At 50.4% G+C, this 14,668-nt stretch overlaps 1 protein-coding gene across 4 annotated transcripts in view; it reads left to right on the plus strand.

The window, feature by feature from the left end:
- Positions 1-11,507: 11,507 nt before the first annotated feature.
- The window catches only part of SPIN1 (spindlin 1), a 77,354-nt gene continuing 74,193 nt past the window's right edge, over positions 11,508-14,668 (plus strand). For 2 of the 4 annotated variants that reach the window (XM_043566717.1, XM_043566719.1), the window contains exon 1: positions 12,228-12,361. The gene's annotated coding sequence lies outside the window, so the exon portion shown is untranslated. Of the gene's footprint in view, positions 11,698-12,227; positions 12,362-12,839; positions 12,898-14,668 lie in introns of those variants that run through there. The other 2 variants (XM_043566715.1, XM_043566716.1) reach the window with 2 other exon arrangements.

Here is a 14,668-nt window from a genome sequence, read left to right on the forward strand (position 1 = left end):
GGTGGCGTGTCCTGACTCCTCCGAGAGACCTTTGAATTTGTGTGTGCACAGTTAGGGCCTCAGGAAGCACAGGATCCAAGAACGGTCACTTAAATATCTTATGGCCACAAAACGGCAGAAATGCTGAATGCAGAGAGGTTAGCTACTGTCTTAAAGGGAAGTCTGCAGATGGTTATCTACCACATAGAACCTGAGTCGTTGGAATGTGGGCTGGGCTGCCCTTTGGCTCAGAAATATGTTCCTCGCATGGAACGGAGGGATTGGACACGGCCTGGGAAGGCGTCCTCACCCACTCATGGCTTTGCTCCCCGTCACCTGTGCCAGGCCACACACTCGTGTCTCTGGTGTGTAAATGTATTTCTTTCTTTCTTTTTATAAATTTTTTTGAATGGTTATTTATTTTTGAGAGAGAGAGAGAGAGAGAGAGAGAGAGAGAGAGAGAGAGAGAGAGGTAGAGCATGAGTGGGGGAGGGGCAGAGAGAGAGGGAGACACAGAATCTGAAGCAGGCTCCAGGTTCCGAGCTGTCAGCACAGAGCCAGACATGGGGCTCGAACTCACGAGCCGTGAGATCACGACCTGAGCTGAAGTCGGATGCTCAACCGACTGAGCCACGGAGGCGCCCCTAAATGTATTTCATTCCAGGAAGATTTGAGAGTAGGTGTGGACCTGCTGACATTAATCGAACACACAGCATTCATATTTTTGTGCGTAGCTGGCATTTGAAGTATTTTTAAAGTGTAAGGATCTGGGGGCACGACGGTCTTGTGATTTCAGTCTAAAATGTGAAAACAACTGAAAGGACTTTTTATTTTAAAAGGTGATCTTTCTCTTCATAAACATTATCAGACCATTTGCAAGAATCTAGTGTATGAATTTGTGAAGGTTGCTGACTACCCTGCTTGTACACTCTCTCTCAAAAACCAAATAATAAATAAAACTTAAAAAAAAAGTGTTTTAACAAAATGAGGGCCACATCTGTCCTTTCTTATCAAGAAAGAGTTGGACACAGAGTGCAGCTGTTGATCTGCAGTCCTGGGGGAGGGGCTGGGAGCAGCCTCCCCCGCCCCCCCCCAAGGGTCCTGCTCCCTGCAGGGGAGGTGGCCCAGGGCAGCCGAGGAATGATTTGCCTTTTGCTGCTCCAAGAAGAGGGGCCAGCTGACATTTGCTCTTGAGAACCAGAATTTATCTCCCTTAGGAGGATTTTTAAAATAATCTCTACACCCAATGTGGGGCTTGAACTCGTGACTTGGAGACCAAGAGACACGGGTTCTGCTGACTGAGCCAGCCCAGAGCCTCTCCTGGGCATACTGAAAGCTTTTCCTCTTAGTGTTCATTGCCTACTGGTCAATAACAAAACTCAACCTAGCAAATCTGAAGATCTAAGTGGCTTAGTTTTTTATTCTTATTAATTTTATTTTTTAAAATTTACATCCAAATTTGTTAGCATACAGTGAAACAATGATTTCAGAAGTAGATTCCTTAATGTCCCTTACCCATTTAGCCTAGCCCATCCCCCCTCCCACAACACCTCCAGTAACCCTCAGTTTGTTCTCCATATTCACGAGTCTCTTCTGTTTTGTCCCCCTCCCTGTTTTTATATTATTTGTTTCCCTTCCCTTATGTTCATGTTTTTGTCCCTTAAAGTCCTCATATGAGGTCATATGATTTTTGTCTTTCTCTGACTAATTTCACTTAGCATAATACCCTCCAGTTCCATCCACGTAGTCGCAAATGGCAAGATTTCATTCTTTTTGACTGCCGAGTAATACTCCATTGTATAGATATACCACTTCTTCTTTATCCATTCATCCATCCAAGAGCATTTGGGCTCTTTCCATACTTTGGCTATTGTTGGTAGTGCTGCTATAAACATGGGGGTGCAAGTGTCCCTTCAAAACAGCACACCTGTATCCCGTGGATAAATGCCTAGTAGTGCAATTGCTGGGTCGTAGGGTAGTTCTATTTTTTAGTTTTTTGAGGAACCTCCATACTGTTTTCCAGAGTGGCTGCACCAGCTTGCATTCCCGTAAGTGGCTTTAATTTTTAACGTCTATTTATTTTGAGAGAGAGAGAGAGAGAGAGAGAGAGAGAGAGAGAGAGAGAGATTGCAAGCAGGGGAGGGGCAGAGGGAGTGGAAGAGAGTCCCAACTTGAGGTTCAAACTCACAAACCATGAACTCACGACCTGAGCTGAAATCAAGAGTTGATGCTTAACCGACTGATCCACCCAGGTGGCTTTATTTTATTCTATTTTATATTTGTTTTATTTACTTATTATTTATTCACTTATTTATTAAATGAATCGGCAACGGCCAACACCCGTCCTAGGGCATAGAGTGTCGGTGTGCAGCGCCGTGAAAGGTTGTAGGTAGAGGTGGGGACAAAAATCCCTCTGCAGAAGAAAAGGACTGTTGCACAGGAGGCTGACTGCAGGGGGAGGGCAAGGGGTCATCCTCTCCAGGCGGCAGACTCCCTGGCCACTGGAAAAGCACACGTCCTGAGTGGTGGGTGAGGTCCACTCCACAGGAGGGGACGTTGAAAGGGCAGTTAAGATTAGGAATCAGCCCTGGTTTGGGGACTCGGTCAAAGTGACACCATTTTGGGCCTACGGGTTTCCTAACACTGGCTCCCGCAACATCACCATGGGCACGGCGGCCCTGCAAGTGCGCGAGCTGGATTAATCATTCTGAATTGAGCTGACGTCAAAGGCGGAGGGAAAAAGCCGTCCTCCGCCAGACTTTCACGTCCTGATGCGCTCATCCGGAGCACATTCGCACGCGGGGATGTGTGTTCAGAAGCTTTCAGCTGTGGATCACACGTGCTAGGAATTCATCTGTTTAGAACATTTGAACCTCCTCGCCTCAAGGGAGGGGGGATCCGAAGAAGTGAAGAGAACAGAATTCTTGGCTTTTGATTTACCAAGTGGGCTTCTCAAGGCAGAGATTGTAGTTTGAGGCAGAAGCGGGAAGTGTTCGGGCTGGGTTTGAGACTCAAATGCCAGTCCCTCAGGACACCTGGGATTTGGGGATGTGGCAAGAGCAAATGAGGACAGCCCTGCCCTCCTGAGATCAAGTGCTCCCCTCCTCCCAGGCCGAGAAGTCTGGTGATGCCACGAAGGATCGAGACCCTGAGAGTCAGGGGTGGGACAGATCACGGGGGAGGCGCCTCTCCCTGTTGGTCTTGTCCTGGCCGCGGGCTGCATGCCAGAGAGGTTACCCTGGACGTGTGTTGTCCTCTGGAATGCCAGTGCTCACTGTGTGTGCCCAGACTTTGCTCAGCCTCTCTGGGTCACCCTCACACCCAGAAGAGGTGTGGTGAGGCCCAGCTTCATGCCTGGCAGGGACACTAACCTCACACACTGAAACTGAAGTTGGTGGAAGGCCAGCCTTGAAGGCACATCGTGAAAATAACTTGCTGAGGGTCATTGTTTGCTAGCACTGTGGCTCCACAGATTTAATCTCTCCCATTGTATGATTACTCCCATTTTTAAATTAAAAAAGGGAGCCTTTATGTCCTTGAGGCCAATAAGGCCAGGGAAGAGGGTGCGGGGCTCTTTGCTCCAGCCTAGTCAACAAGGTGTGCCCCCGAGGGACAGGGACAACACACACGTGCACCACTCCAGACCCTAGGGAAAGCTTGTTCTGGATTTCTAGGGAAGTCATTTGTGAATGATACAGGCTAATATTTAAACATGATAGAGAATAAACGTAAAAGATTTTGGCTATCTGACAATGAAAGCCACATTAAAAACATGGAGATATGTTTAAAAACAAAGTCAAAATTAATCGTTTCTAGTCCTTAAAGTTATAATCTATAATTCTTTTTTAAAAATGTTTATGTATTGGGGTGCCTGGGTGGTTCAGTCGGTTAAGTGTCTGACTTTGGCTCAGGTCATGATCTCACGGTTCGTGGGTTTGAGCCCCACGTCGGGCTCTGTGCCGACAGCTCAGAGCCTGGAGTCTGCTTCAGATTCTTTGTCTCCCTCTCTCTGCCCCTCCCCTGCTCGCACTCTGTCTCTCTCTCTCTCTGTCTCTCTCTCTCTCAAAAATAAATAAACATTAAAAAAAATTTTAAGGGGCGCCTGGTTGGCTCAATCAGTTAAGTGTCCAATTCTTGGTTTCGGCTCAGGTCATGATCTCATCATTGTGAGTTCAAGCTCTGCATCAGGCTCCACGGTGACAGTGAGGAGCCTGCTGGGGATTGTCTACCTCTCTCTGTCCCTCCCCTGCTCGCCTTCTCTGACTCTCAAAGTAAATAAATACATTTTAAAAATTAAAAAAAAAAAGTTTATTTGAGAGAGAGGGAGAGAGAGAGAGAGAGCGAGCGCGTGTGTGTGCGCATGAGCTGGGGAGGGGCATAGAGAGAATGGAGAGGGAGAATCCCCAGCTCTGTGCTGTCGGCGCAGAGCTGGATGCAGGGCTCAAACTTGCAACTGTGAGATCATGACCCGAGCTGAAACCAACAGTCAGACCCTTAACTGACCGAGCCACCCAGGTGCCCCATAATCTGTAATTCTAAATTCCTAAAGAACAACAAAAAAAAGTTTTCTGAACACGAGAGGAAAAAATGTATTATCTCATCATAGGTAAGGTCTTTCTAAACATGGTAAAAACTGAAGAAGTGATATAAGAGTAATAAATTTGTATAAAACCTTTTAAAGCTTTGCATGAAAACAGATACCAGAAAAAAAAAGGACAAATGAAAAGTTAGGTAAAAATTTTGCTAGCATATGATAAAAGACTAATATTCTTCAACATGTAAAGAGTTTTTGTAAATAAAGGAGAAAAATAAAATAAAAATCCAAATGGAAGAGTAGACTGAGGCCATGGACAATAAATAAGAAATAGCTATCCAATGACTTTTTTCTGTTCGATCCTTTTATTTAAAAATTTTTTTGAGTTTATTTCTTTTGAGAGAGAGAGAGAGAGAGAGAGAGAGAACAAGTAGGGGAGGGGCAGAGAGAATCCCAAGCAGGCTCTACACTGCCAGCACAGAGCCTGAGTGGGACTTGAACTCATGAACTGTGAGATCATGAACTGAGCTGAAACCAAGAGTCAGACGCTTAACCCACTGAGCCACCCAGGTGCCCCATGTTTTATCCTTTTATTTAGCAGCTTATTTTAAGATATAATTCATGTACTAGACAATTCACCCACTTATAATGTACAATTCAATGGCATTTAAAGGGGAGTATATTCATATCATCCATCACCACAATTCTGGAGGATTTTAATTACCACCCCTCTCCCGCCACCCCACCCCGTGTTGGGCAGTCACTGGTTTACTTTCTGTCCCTATGGATTTTCCTGTTAGGGACATTTATAGAAGTGGAACCATACCATATATGGCCCTTTTGATAGTTCATGACATTGCGCATCTTTTCCTGTGCTTACTGGCCATTTGCCGATTGTATTGGGAGAATTATCTACTCCAACCCTTGGTCCATTCTTAATTGAGTTGTTTGTTGTTTTATAATTGTAAGTTCTTTATACAAGCCCTCTATCCCAAGCAGGGTCCATGCTATCAGTATTGAGCCAGACATGGGACTTGAAATCATGACTGTGAGATCATGACCTGAGCCAAAATCAAGAGTCAGACGCTCAACCGAGCCACCCAAGTACCCCTGTAGGAAGTTTCAAAATTGAGAAGTGTGATTCCTCAAATTTTATTTTTTTTCAATATTGCTTTGGCTATGCTGGATCCCTTAAATTTGCACACAAATTGGTCAATTTTTGCAAAAATAGTTAGCTGGGATTTTGATAGGGATTGCACTGAACCCAGAGATCAATTTGGGGGGGAGGGATCGCAATCTATAAACATTAAGTCTTTTAGTCTGTGACTCAGTTCTTTAATTTCAACACAACTTATTTGGCAGTTTTCAGGGTATAAATTTGCATTTCTTTTATTAAATTTATTCCTATTTTAGTCTTTTGAAATCTATCATACAAGGAATATTAAAAAAAATTTTTTTTAAAGTTTATTCTTTTTTGAGAGAAGAGAGTACACATGAACACAAATGGGGAAGGGGGGAGAGAGAGAGAGAGAGAGAGAGAGAGAGAGAGAGAGAGAGAGGAAGACTGAGGATCCAAAGCAGGCTCCATGCTGTCAGCACAGAGCCCTGTGTGGGGTTCAAACTGACAAACCACGAGATCATGACCTGAGCTGAAGTCGACACTTAACCAACTGAGCTGCCCAGTTGCCCCAGGAGTATTTTTTTTAATTAAAGTTTTTTTTTTCATTTTTCTTTAAAATCAAGTATAGTTGACATACGTTACATGACTTTCAGGTGTAGAGCATCATGATTCCACAAGTCTATAGGCTATGCTGTGCTCCCCACAATTGTGGTATTATCACCACACGACACTATCATAGTGCCACTGACTACGTTCCTTGGGCTGTGCCTTCTATTCCTGTGACTTAGTCATTCTGTAACTGGAAGCCTATGTCTCCCACTCCCCTTCCCCCATTTTGTCTGTCTGTCTACCCCATTCCTCTCTGGCAACCACCAGTTTGTTCTCTGCATTTATGGGTCTGTTTCTGCTTTGTTTTTTTAGATTCCACATATACGTGAAATAATATGGTATTTGTCTGGTTTATCATAATACCATCTAGGTCCATCCACAGTGTAGGAACGGTCTTTTTAATTTCACTTTGTTTGCTCATGGCTACTACACAAATCCACAATTGATTTCTGTGTATTGATCTTATATCCTGCAACTTTGTGAACTCCTTTATTACTTCTAATAGTTTTTAGTGGATTCCTTAGGATCAAATGACTTTTAAACACATGGAAAAAGACTGGTTTCTCTTATAATAAGAGAAATGCAAACGTAAAGTATCATGAGATACGGTTTTGTTCACCTACTACATTGGCCAAGATCTAAAATTCTGGAGGCTCCTGGGTGTCTCAGTCTGTTGAGTGTCCAGCTTCGGCTCGGGTCATGATCTCGTGGTTTGTGGGTTTAAGCCCTGACCTGGGCTCTGCGCTGACAGCTCAGAGCCTGTTTCAGATTCTGTCTCCCCCCCCCCCCCCCACCCTGCTTGTGCACGTGCACACACTCTCTCAACAGTGAATAAACATTTTTAAAAAAAGATCTAAAATTCTGATATCATTGTATAGGTTGCAATCTATGAACACATGTACCTCATTCATCAACCCCACTTCCAGGGGTGTACCCTACAGCACCAGGTTGCACACAGTACTGCTGGTGAGGCACAAATGCTACTTAAAGAGTATGTGGTATGCAGGCCCGTCATTGTTTGGTTCCATTTTTGTAAAGTTCGAAAACAGTCAAAACTAATCTGCTGAGAGAAATCAGCAGAGTTGTATTATCCTCGTAACAGTTGATCAAGATCTTTAGGACGTGTTTTAAATGAGGATTTTGTCCTTCTTAACCCAACGGTAATACCACCCAATGAAGCAGTAACTCCCCACTATCGAGTATCCAGTTTGCTGGTGGCTTGGAAGTTATTACTATATTATCCTTCCCAAAAGCACTCTGTTCAGCCCAAATCCTGTCCCCCAGCATTATTATCAGGGCCTTCCACATCGTCTCCTGTATTTCCTGATTCTCTAAATTCTCTCGAGCCCTAGACAGACTCGGCAGCCACCCCACAAAGCCGACTGAACATCTTCAGTCGTCTCCTCCTGGATGGTGAAACTCCCTTGTATGTGTGTAGGGCTGTACAGGGTTTATTTTGATCCTTGACACAACCTTGGGAGCATAGGTAATGAGAACTGAAACTGCCCAGCGTGCTGGCATTTGAGCCCTTGATAAGCCCCGCGTCCTAATAAATCCACGTGATCCAGTATTCCCAGAACAAGTCATACCTTCACATAATAAATAGCTGTCGGGTCCTTCCTGCCCTGTTGGAGGTATATTGATGAGGACAGCAGCTCTTGTCCCTGCCATCTAGACTTTATAACAGGGTGGGGAACAGGCAATGCACATGTAAACCAATCAGTGCGGTACGTAAGCACAAACAAGCATCGGTGCTCCAGAGAGAAATGAACAAGGACCTGTGTAAAAGAGAACAGCAGAGAACCACCCACTTGTGCAGGTGGTCATGGGAGGCTTCTGAGGAGACACCTGAAAGCATTTCTTTGCCTGCAGCGTAGAAAATGACCTGGAGGGAGGCAGGAGCCAACCGGGGAGGAAGCTGCACAGTTGACCAGACGGCTGACCTGTGCTCCTGAGGTTTCTCTTGGGGTCACTCTTTCAGCAAACATTTCCCTAGAGCAATCAATGCGAGATTCCCTCCACCGAGCATATTCTTGTGGACTCGGATGTACTGTCCCTTCTTTCTGGTCCCACTGCTGACCGTGTTTGCAGGCTCTGGTCACCTCCGCACTGGATGACAGCCCTAGACCTCTGCAGAGTGTATATCAACGTGGCTTTTGGTCAGAGATCTAGCCCCAGTGCCTTATCAGGACCATCGGAGAACAGATGCCTCTGTCCTGGCCAGGCCACCATCTCATCAGGATTCACACAAGGCTGCCTAATTAGTTTAGCCATAAACCTGTAGCCACAGGTGGGAGTGGCAGGGCCAGCAGGAGCCCTGATCTTGAGGACTGATGTGTTAGACATGGAAGAACCCTGAATGTTCCCAGTTCATCAGCCTCGGCCCCCACAGTCTGGGAGTAGCAGGGCATTGGGTCAATTGGAGGAGGTGATCCAGGTGGCCAATGGTGAGAGAGCATCCTTACCTACAAGGTAACTAGCAGACTGTCAAACTCATGCACCTAGTTACACGAATAGAGAATTATTCCTGTGTGTAGCATGCATGATGCGTTTAGAATACTTTTTGCCATGTTCAAGAATTGGATTATTTTATGATAAACGTAACTACTCTGAAAAAGCTTCTGAAGACTGGTTTCCAACGATCACATCAATGTCAGCGGGGTAAGTACACCAATACATCAAGGTTCGCTGTGGGTCTGAGCTCACCCCACTCTCACACCACAGATGTGCTCATCTCTGGGGCAGAAATTCCCTTCTCCCCAAGTGGGAGCCCAGGGACTCAATATTAAGAGACAGACGCCTCGTAGAGGTTTGGAACGGTTAACATGCCAATTGATACTTGCCAGAAATAGTTTCCGCAGGAGGAAAAATACATGTAGGCTTTTCTGACCTAATCTCCAGAAGTCAAGTGTGGTTGGGAAACTTGCAGAAACTAGCTCTATATTTAAGTTTCTGGAAATGCTTGGTCAATGAGCTGGAAGACAGCAGGGGATGCTTACTTAGCACCCTAGAGATTCATGAGATAAATGGGGCTCCGCCCAACTTTTCCAACCTGTTATTTTGAAAAACTTCAGTTTTCCAGACTCGTTTGAATTGGACAATGAACCACACACACTCATCACAAAATGTTAGCATTTTTGTTACATTTGCTTTATCTCTCTGTAAAATACATATATTTCTGAACCATCTGAAAGTTGTGGCCACTAGGACTCTTGATTTTTCAAATAATCCAAGACAAACCTCCTAAGGACAAGGGCATTCTCGTGACAGACATCGTCACACTGACACATTAAGGATAATTCAATAATACTCTCTCTGAAATACATTCCATATGTAAAATCCTCCAACTGTTCCCCTCATCTCTTTGGTTGCTTCTTTCCTTTAAAGTAGTGTAGGTTCGAGGGTCATGTGATGGATTTGGTTGCAGTCTCCTGTGTCTGGCCTGATTCCCTAGCTTTTCTCATTTTCTCCCAATATTTTTGGCAGATTTAAATGGGTGTAATTTTTGACATTCAGCATGCTAATGAGCAAGGCTTCTGAGGGGCGGGGGTGAGATACTTCTGGCAGGAATGGTGGTTGCGTACCTTGGAAGTGCCACCCTATGTCTGCTAGGGAGGTGAGCCACCCTGGCCTGTGCATTGTCTCCCAGTGACCATCGCTAGAGGCAAAATTTAAACCAGGACTTCTCCAGGAGGGAGGGGATGGGCTGACACATTTAGCTTTGCCTGGAGACATTTCTGGTTGTCAAAATGTTGGGGAAGGTGTGTGCTCAGGGCATCTGGTCAGTAGAGGCCAGGGACGCTGCCAAACATCCTCTGTAAAAAGAATTACTCAGCCTCAGATGTCCATAGTGGCAAGGTGGAGAAACCCAGGGGATGCCACTGCAGTGTTCCAACCAGTGGACTCTTCCGCACCTGCCTCGTCCCGTTCCTCTGGGCTCCTGATGTGCTCCGTGCACGTGAAACACAAGTGAAAGTATCAACCCTTCAACACATCCCCACTGGTGAGCACAGCGACACGCTTCCGTATTTGTGTCTAAACTGGCCCTCTAGTTGGCCTGTGAACTCCCTGTGCTCGCCAAGTGTGTCACCTGAGATGAGCTTTAATTGCTTGAGCAGGCACATATCAGTCTTATTTGAGAGGAAAGAAGAAGGTGCCAGTAAAATCCCAGAGGGCATTGCTAACTAGCAGCTCGCTGGGCTGCACGTGAGAGCCTAGCGTGTTCTCCAAAAGTCCTGTCATCCGACCTGACAGCAGTCCGTGAGGCGGTTTACTACGAGGTGGCTGCCCGTTTGCGCTCGAGGAACCAAGTCCCCTCTGTGCCCTGCTCCCTGCTCGAAGACACCTCGCTAGTGGGGGGCCGGGGTGGGGGAGGGGAGAGCTCCGGAGAGTGGAGGACTGCGAGCACAGAGCTCCAGGGTGGAGTGCGGGGGTGGGGGTTGGGGTTCAGACCCAGGATTCAGCTCCTGCACTCATCTCATCAGGAGTCAAAACTGTTTCTCTTTTCCTTCCTCTCCCCATGCTCCCGCAAACAAACAACAAAACACTCAAAGGGCATCTTGGGTAAAACAAGTCAAACGAGTTCTCGAGCGACCTTGGGAACGCCTGGTTCCCAATTTCGGAGGAGAGCTAGGCTACTTCTCTTGTGTGTGTCGGGGGCTGGGTTCTCAAGGTCACAGGTGGGTGGACAAGGCCCGGGTTCCTCCCCCCATCCCCGGCGGGACAGAGGTGGGTGGGCGAGGCCCGGGTCTGGTCGGACCGGGACCCGGGTCCGCAGGGCGCCCCTCCCTCGCCCGGCGAAGAAGGTGGGTGGGCGAGAACCGGTTCTGGTCCGAACGGGACCCCGGTCCGCAGAGCGCCCCTCCCCCTCCCGGCAGGGCAGGTGGGTGGGCGAAGCCCGGCGGCGGCGCAGTGCGGCCGCGGGTCCGCGCACCGGGAACGGGCCGGGCTGGGGCTGGCGCCCTACCCGGCGTGTGGCCAGTGTCAACGCAGCCACGGCTCAGCCCGCGGACGCCCCTACCACCGTACCCGGCCTCATCCACCCGGGCGGCGTGCGCGCTGCAGGAAGACTTACTGCTTAGATCCAAGAATGAGGAGGGCAGGTCCATCCGCGAAAGTCCTCCCACTGAACGAAAACGAAACTTCCCAGGATGCCTGACTTCCGGCGCGAGCCCTGGCGCCCCAGGCTCCCGGGGCTCGACGCCCCGAACACCGCCCCTTCCCGGCGCACACCTGGGGGCCGGCCCCGCGCGCCCGCCCCGGGGCCCCGCCCAGCTGCCCCCGGCGCCACCAGGTGAGAGCCCCGCCCGGCCCCGCCCCGGCCGCCCACGCCGCCACCGGGAGAGAGCGGCGTCGGGCCCGCCCTGCTCGGTCCCGCCCGCCCAGCTGCCAGGTGAGCGGCGCCAGACCCCATCGCCCACTAGGCCCGTGAGAGCCGCACCAGCCCCGCCGCCAGGTGAGCAGTTTCCAGCCCTGCCCGGTCGCTAGGCCCCTCCCGGCCCCCAGGCCCCGTCCCGCGCCGTCCCTTCGCATCCGCCCGACCGCCGGGTGAGTGGCGCCATTCCCCGCCCGGCCGCCGGGCCAGGTCCAGCTTCGTCCGGCCCGCCCTACCCGCCGCCAGGTGAGCAGCCCCAGGCCCCGCCCGCCGCCCGCCGGGCTCCACCCAGCCGCCAGGCCCTGTCGCGCTCCGTCCCGCCTCTTCCCCGCCTCGCGGCCTGGTGAGTCGCACCAGGCCCAGTCCCGCCTCCCGCCTAGCCCGGCTCCCAGGCCGCGTACCGCTGCAGCGCCGGGCCCCGCCCCGCCTGCAGGTGAGCTGCCCCTGATCCGCTCGGGGCTCCAGGCCGCGCCCCGAGGCCCTCTAGGCTCCGCCCTGCCGCCAGACCCCGCCCGCCGTCTGCGGCGCCTGCGCAGTGCGGCCCGTTGGGCCGGGGCCGGGCGGCGCGGCCGGCGCAGTCGGCGAGCGCAGTGCGCGTGCGCCGTGCGGCCGGGGGCGGGCGGCGGCGGCCGCGGAGCGGAGCGGGGGCGGGGCGGCGCCGTCTGGCTCGGTCGGGCCGGGGCGGGAGTGCGGCGCGGGACGGCGGGGCCCGCGGGCTGCGGACGGCGGCCTCGGCGGCCGGCAGGTGAGGCCCGCGTGCCGCGGGTCGGAGGGTGGAGAGCGAGGGCCGCGAGGGGGGCGCGGGCGGGGCGCGCTGCGGGGCGGCGGCGGAGCCCGGGGAGCGGCGGCCGGGCCGCGGTGCATTGTCCGGGCGCGGGCGGCGCCTGCACAGCGCCCCCTGCCGGCCGGGTCTCGGGTGGGGGGCCTCGGGCTCCGGCCGCGCGCCTTTGTTCGCCGCCCCCGCCAACATGGCGGCCGCCCGGCCCGCCCGGCCGCGGGCCCCGCGCGCTTTGTTCCGCAGGCCTGGGCGCCGGCGGGCGGGGGGCGGCGGGGGCGGGGCGCAGGAGCGTTGCATAATCGGCCGGGCGTGGCGCGGGACGGGACCCCCCCCTCCCGGGCGGGGGGAGGGGCGGGGCGCTGCGGGCTCGGGGCGCCCCCCCCCCCCGCCCCGCCCCCGCCCGGGGCCGCCCCTCGCGCCCCAGCCTCCCGAGTGACCTTGAGCGCGCTGCGCCCCGGGCGCCGGGATGGATGGGGCGACGCAGAAGCTGCGCAGTGCTCGGGGTGGGCTCTGGGGGCCCCGGTGGGAGCGGCCGCAAGGGGGGCGCACCACGCATGTTGACGCAGCGGGGTCGTGCGGACGCGGTGTCGCGTGCCGTGCGCTGGGGGACCTGGGGTCGGAGCGGGAGTTTCCATGCACGTCGGGGTGGGATACGCGGGTGGAGGGGCTGCGCTAGCGGGAGCATCAGGAGGCGGCACCGGGCACACTCGAGCGTGTGACGCCACGGCAGCTGGAGACGACATACCTTCCGAGACGTGAACACCTGTAACTTTCCTGTGTTGGAATTTTCTGGAAGGAACTCTGGTCTGGAAAGGGTGGAGGGAGAGGGCTGTGACCGCTTTCCACACAGCTTTTGTTAGGAAATGGAAATCCAGCCTGCCCTTGATGGTGTATCCGGGGCAGGTTGAGTTTGAGAATGCTCTTAGAGGTTGTGAGCATCCTTTTAGAGGTGGTGACACTTCACATGGGGTCACATCAACCAGGAACCTCCTCAGTTCCTTCCCCCAGCCTTGGCTGATGGGCAGACACCCCCAAATTGGAAGAGCCAGGAGTTTACAGAAAACATTCGTTATTAGACTTGATAACGAGTAAAGGTCGCGCAATGTTTATGTCAAAATTATGGATAGTAGGTATTAATTTCTAGTGAGAAATAAAATAGGATGTTTTTAGTTTTGGTCTTGAGTAGCGAAATGGTTACTGTTAAGATGTTGTGAAATGTGTAAGGTAAAAAAGGCCTGTAGTTCTCTATGTTTAATATATATTTGTCTATATATGTGTATATATTTTTTAAAGCTTTGGATAAATCCCAGAAATTCCACCACTACTGCTTCTGACAGTACCCTTAGTTACCAATTCAGAATAAGGCATTTACTTAGTTTTGGAATATCTGAAGTGTTGTTTAAGGTAGTGTCTCTGTGACTCTAGATCTAAGATATACTACAGGAAAAACAGAGGGTTCCTTGGTCACCTAAATTTGGGAAACAGTGCTGTGTTTTGCCCTCCATTAGGGTCACAATTCATTTCATCGAATTAAGGGCCTTGAGAAATACTGCAGTACTGTTCCCATGGTCAGTGGCAGATCTCTTTTTGATGTGTTTTTAATGGAACATTTGTTAACACCCATGAAATTCAGGTGACGATGAAGTGTTGGTCATTGCTGTCCGTACAGAGCGTCTTAGATAATGGTACCTGTCCCTTAAGTGTGAACTGGGACGCTGATGGGGTTTGTGTGTGCCTGTGCCTCTTATGGCAGTATCTCAAATTTGGCTCTTAGTCACAAGATATGAGAATTATTAACCTGAAGCCTTAAGTTGAGAAATTTGATAATAGTGTTTTCAGTTTCCGGTGATTTACTTGATTGTCCATCATTTGCAGCTTCACCCACTGTACTTCTTAATTGTTAGCAGTTTTTTGTTGGTACATTAAAATTACATGGTAGGGATGCTGTATCTGAAGAATTAATCACATGGGTTATTTAGAGATTAAAAATAATGCTGTTGAGTATTTCTTTTGGTTTAGCTGTTAACAGGATCTTAATTTGCTGAGAAAGAGCAGTTAATACATATCTACGTAAATACTTATGTTTATTGATGCTTAATTAAATGTTTTCTTTCCCTGTTCCTTGAATGAGAAGAACTTGGAAGAGGGAATCAACTATTTTGCCCAAGTATGTTGTTCAATTTGGCAGACGTTATGGTGTTGTGAGAAGGCTGTGGGCTCTGGAGTTGGCCATGGAGATAGTGTGGCCTTCAACTCTGTGGTGTCTGGGTGGAA

This window comes from Prionailurus bengalensis, chromosome D4 (assembly GCF_016509475.1).
Source record: "Prionailurus bengalensis isolate Pbe53 chromosome D4, Fcat_Pben_1.1_paternal_pri, whole genome shotgun sequence".
NCBI lineage: Eukaryota > Metazoa > Chordata > Mammalia > Carnivora > Felidae > Prionailurus > Prionailurus bengalensis.